Genomic DNA, 5,000 nt, shown 5'->3' on the forward strand with positions numbered 1-5,000 from the left:
CTTGCAGACATGAACAGAGTTTAGTACAAAAGTGTGAACATATTTTGAAAATATATTCACATTAATGGAGGTAATTGATTTAGTCAGTTTATTTGCATGTATTTAAGCTAATGGGTTTATTATATATATATATATATATATATATATATATATATATATATATATATATATATATATATATATAAATATATAATGTCTATTATTATATATAAATAATAATATTTATTCAACAATACAGATTTTGATAAAAATTAAAATATATTTATAACAATTATTTATGATTTTATTAATAAATAATCAAAATTTAAACACTTATTCAATTATTTTGGGTGAACTATTCCTTCAATTGATGATTGTGTTAGTTGATAATCGAATCATCGATTTTAAGTTTGTTTATATACTTGTTTATTTAAATATATATATATATATATATATATATATATATATATATATATATATATATATATATATATATATTCCAATGTCTCCCTTTGCGTTGAACTTTGAGAGTGTTACATTCATAGATGTTGTTTATGTTCACACAGCCACATTACACATCAACTAAAGTTTAAAATATGATATTGTAGTGGATCACATCTTTAAAAAAAGTTACAAGTATACACCAAAATGAGTGGAACAAACGAGTAAACAGCTGTCAGGTAAACTAGTCTGTGGTGAGTCCAGTGGGACGAGCCTTCATCAGTTTTCACCAGTGACATCCTTTACTCTGCCCTGTCCTCATTCTGCTCTCAGAACAGCTGGACTCTGGCCCTGCGTTTACAGTATTGAATGTTTATCTTTTGTGGAGAAAGTCTTGCCAGGTTGTCTATCAGACTTGGCAGTACATCACAACATCTGTGGCCTTGTCAACAGTGGCGCAGTGGTACTGAACCGGTTATTTTAGGATCAACAGAACCGTCGGTCAATAATTCAGCTCAACCGTCATTGTGGCTCTGGCAGAGATTAGGGTTTTTGTTTGCCATGATAATGAGTTTACTTTGAGGTCATGACCCTTCACGGAAACAATAAGGGGTCAAAGTGATGGTTTTATTAACCTTTCAACTTCCACTCTAATACAAAAAATGTATTAGATATGGATCTAATACATCTAATACATGGTAAACATCATTCTAAGCAAAGTAGGTCTATTTAATTAGTTTTTATTTTTTGTTTTAATGATAACCTATGGCTAAAAGTTTAACAAAACCAATTTAAAAGCTGAATGCCTGGATTTATGAATTTAGATGTACAGTGCTCAGCATAATTGTACAGTACACCCCATTTTGAAAATTAATATTTTTATCAATTTCTCAGTGAATATAGGTAATATATCTTGGTACATTTGAACAAAACATATTTATTAAATAGATATGTTTATCAAAATAATATTTTGTCACTGAAAATCTTTAGAAAATAGAAAGATAATACATTTAAACTCATGCAAAATATTGAGAATTAAATTACAAACTGCAAAATTTCAACAAAATGTTTTTTGTTTCTCTTGAATTTTGCACTTTTTAAAGAATTTTATTCAATATTTTTCCCGAACATATACATTTGGGTGTACTCATTAAATGAGATTTATAAGGAGTCTACTCGTATATGTTGTGCTCTGTATTGTGCTGTCTATATACTCTTTATTGCCTTTTATGCAAATATATGAATAGTTCTTCTGTTTTTATGCAGGTTTTGCTGTTTTTATGACTAATGTATGTTTCTCTTTGTGTTTCAGCAAATTTAACAGCAGATTTACGGTGGTTCAGGAGAGTTGCTGCTATTACAGAAATAATGACATAAGTGAGTTCAAATTAAGCAATTTTATGTAATTCAGTTTTCTCTGCATTTTATAACTTGTCAGCTATAAGGGATAAGTCTGTCATTGAATATAGACTTTTGATCATATATGTCTAGACAGTTATTTTAATGCCATTAGCTTGACAAAGTAAAAATGATGCTAAAAGGGGATGATTTTAATACAATTACAATTCATTGTTGCAGTCCGTTGTATGTTTCGTCCCCAATAAATGCAATAAAGAGCTTTGATCATAAAACAATGCATTAATGGAACTTCATCTGATCATCTTCGGATGATATATATTATTTGGAGATGTACAGTGAGGTGTTCTATTCATATTTGTGTAAGAAATCTGCTGTTCTGTTTTCAGTCTCTATATTGTCCATTTTTTACAGAGTTTTTAACTTTTCAGCTTATTATAAAATCAGCACCAGAGTTAAATAAATATCAGATTATTAATATTTGAATTTGGTGTATTAGTAAAATGTATGGCCAAATGTTAAATTAAAACCAAATCATTTAGTGGAAAAAAGTTAACTTCATATATAACATTATAGATGGCACAATGTCTATAAACTGTTCAGATGTATTTAAAAAATACATTTACATTTTACATGACAACAAAATTACTAAAACTTTAAATCAATTCAAACTGTAAAAGAAAGTATGAAAATAAATAAATGTATTAAAAAAATATCCAACTACTACTTTATTTATTAATAAATGTACAGTTAAAGCCAAAAAGATCAGCTCTCATGTGAAATTATTTAAACAATATTTCTAACTAATTTCTAGTTGTTCATTTTATTTTACTTGTTATATTTCATCAATTTTTTTCTTCAACTGTGTATAAGTCATGTTACAGACCTGACATCTGAAATGTATGGCGACAGCTTAGATTGTTTGTGTTTTTTGTTTGTTTTTTTCTCTTCAGGAGGTGTGCAGTGCTAACATGTGGTGCCTCCAGTCTCACACCCGACTGAAAGCTCATACACCCCACCGGGACCCTCAGCGGGCTTTTCAGCCTTGACCTCAGACTCCCAGAAACACTCATATTCACTCATATTCACCTTCTGTCTTCTGTCTGTCCTCAGTTGTCCTCTCCAGAGCTCCTTTCTTCCTTCACTACTGCAGGCAGGCCTGGAGGTACGTTTGCTTTTCAATCAATTATTCAAGTGTTTGTGCCTCATGCATCATTGTTACTTCTTAATTTAATAATTCAGCAGGTGCTTTTATCCAAAATGACTAGCAAATGAGAAAAAAACGCAAGCAATTCATCTTACTGGAGATGACAATATCACCATTGGGGCAATGTTAGCTACAATAGAGCAAAATAAAGACGTCAAAAATTGCACACAAAATACTTTTACAAAATACCATTATTTCTGCTGCTAATAAAGTATATTAGGAGTGTAACGATACACAAAATTCTCAGTTCAGAACATATCTCGGTTTTGGTTTCATGGTTTGGTTCAACAATCCTAAATGCTCGTTTTTTTTCTGCACGTTTTAAACCGGCAAAAGTGTTTTGTCACAATCGGCTACAGAGCTCAAAAGCTTTCTGTGATACAAAAGTACAAAATAAGTACAGTAATGAAAAATAAAACTTTATAACAACCCTCTCCTAAAGGCCGGTACACATCAAGCCAAAGATGGGCCGGCTAGATGGTTTGGTGTGTTCCACACGTCTCCTCTCGTCGGTGTAGCATTGGTCCTCGTTGTCCCGATTCAGCATGACGAAACGGCATCGACCGTTGACATTGCATTAGTAAAGTAACGTATCAAGTAGGGCTGAGCGATATTGAAAAAAAAAAGATTACTATATCATGTTTTATATCATTCGGTATCCATAATTATTGAATATTTTTAACAATACATTTAGGAATATTAGAATTTTTTTTATTTAACCACTTTGTTTTAGTTCAACAACATTACAAGGGCACATAGTTTTAATAGTCAAAAGCAAAAATATTTAAACAAAATATCTGATCTCTTTATAATAAAATGAACTTAAGTGTTAAAGATACTCTTAAACTTGATGTATAAAATGTTACAAAGTGTGTGCAATGGTAAAGTGTAAACCCTGAACAATCGAAGCAAACTTTTTGGTAGATCAACATCTGTAAGATGTGAATAATAATGATACCGTAAACCTCAAACTCTGTTAACTAAACAAATGATGATAATCAAATGTGAGCTTTCAAGTGAAGGAACAACCATCATTATTCAAATGCATATTGCAACATTACAAATTGTGAAGTTGAATGACTACATTACCCCCTATGCTTAAACAAATCTTTCAGATGGGGAGCTAGTGGCTGGAATTCACAAGAAAATAAACCAAAAAGCCACTCTGGCAGCATCCTTACATGGTTTTTTATTTACAATCTCCTCACTGCTGTTATACGGCACTCATTTTTACATGTGTTGTTATTCTGACCTGAAGTGACAAGCGTGTGCACGTGAATTCCTTGACCGTTTACAATGGACTGCGCTCATGACTAAGGTGACCATCAAGCGTTTTGCTTCAGCTATGATACAAGTTTATGGAGAAAAGTAAAAAGCACTGCAGTGTTTGTATGCGCTGTGTTTGTCTGAGGTAATTAGTCTGCCATTACTGAAATGCAAATATTCCATACAAAGTGTGAAGCTTCTATTTGCATGAATTGAATTGCAGTGTGCTCGCAGCATTTGGAAAAGTTTAGATGTTTTAAACTAGGTGTACCTGGAAAATGCACGTGTTACATGTACGCCGCGTGCACACCATGTGCGCATCGCTCCCATGTGCACATCGTGCTACTCGTGCTCTTCTATTGGAAATAACAAACTTACACCCTAAGCTTATGAGCATTTCTTCTAAGCGCATGCTCAGCGGCCACATTTAATAAAACTGTAGCGCTTCACACTGAAACTTCATACCAAACATTTTTTGACAATGGTGTTCGGTCAATAAATATCAATACCGATTTTATCATCCAGCCGTAGTAGCAAGTAAACAATTCAAGTCAAGAAATAACACATTGGGTCTGGCTGAAATATCACTACATTTCTAAAATATTTGCAAGCGATGTGGATTATTAGATTATCAGACATAATTGCAGGAGCGAATCCCTCCGTGGTGAATGACAATTACTGTTATAATGGTACTACACTTTGGTTTGGTTTGTGTATGCTTTGCCTGCGTCGGGTGTTCCGGTTTCCCGTT

The 5,000-nt window shown here is 32.4% G+C and overlaps 1 protein-coding gene across 11 annotated transcripts in view; it reads left to right on the forward strand.

Moving 5' to 3' along the window:
• Positions 1 to 5,000, forward strand: part of clocka (clock circadian regulator a) — a 107,077-nt gene that overhangs the window by 53,622 nt on the left and 48,455 nt on the right. For 7 of the 11 annotated variants that reach the window (XM_073932138.1, XM_009294633.5, XM_021468354.3 and 4 more), the window contains exons 3-4: positions 1,733 to 1,797; positions 2,730 to 2,941. The gene's annotated coding sequence lies outside the window, so the exon portion shown is untranslated. The remainder of the gene's footprint in view (positions 1 to 1,732; positions 1,798 to 2,729; positions 2,942 to 5,000) is intronic. The other 4 variants (XM_073932132.1, XM_073932137.1, XM_073932134.1 and 1 more) reach the window with 1 other exon arrangement.

The sequence above is a fragment of the Danio rerio genome, chromosome 20 (assembly GCF_049306965.1).
Source record: "Danio rerio strain Tuebingen ecotype United States chromosome 20, GRCz12tu, whole genome shotgun sequence".
In the NCBI taxonomy this organism is placed as follows: Eukaryota; Metazoa; Chordata; class Actinopteri; order Cypriniformes; family Danionidae; genus Danio; species Danio rerio.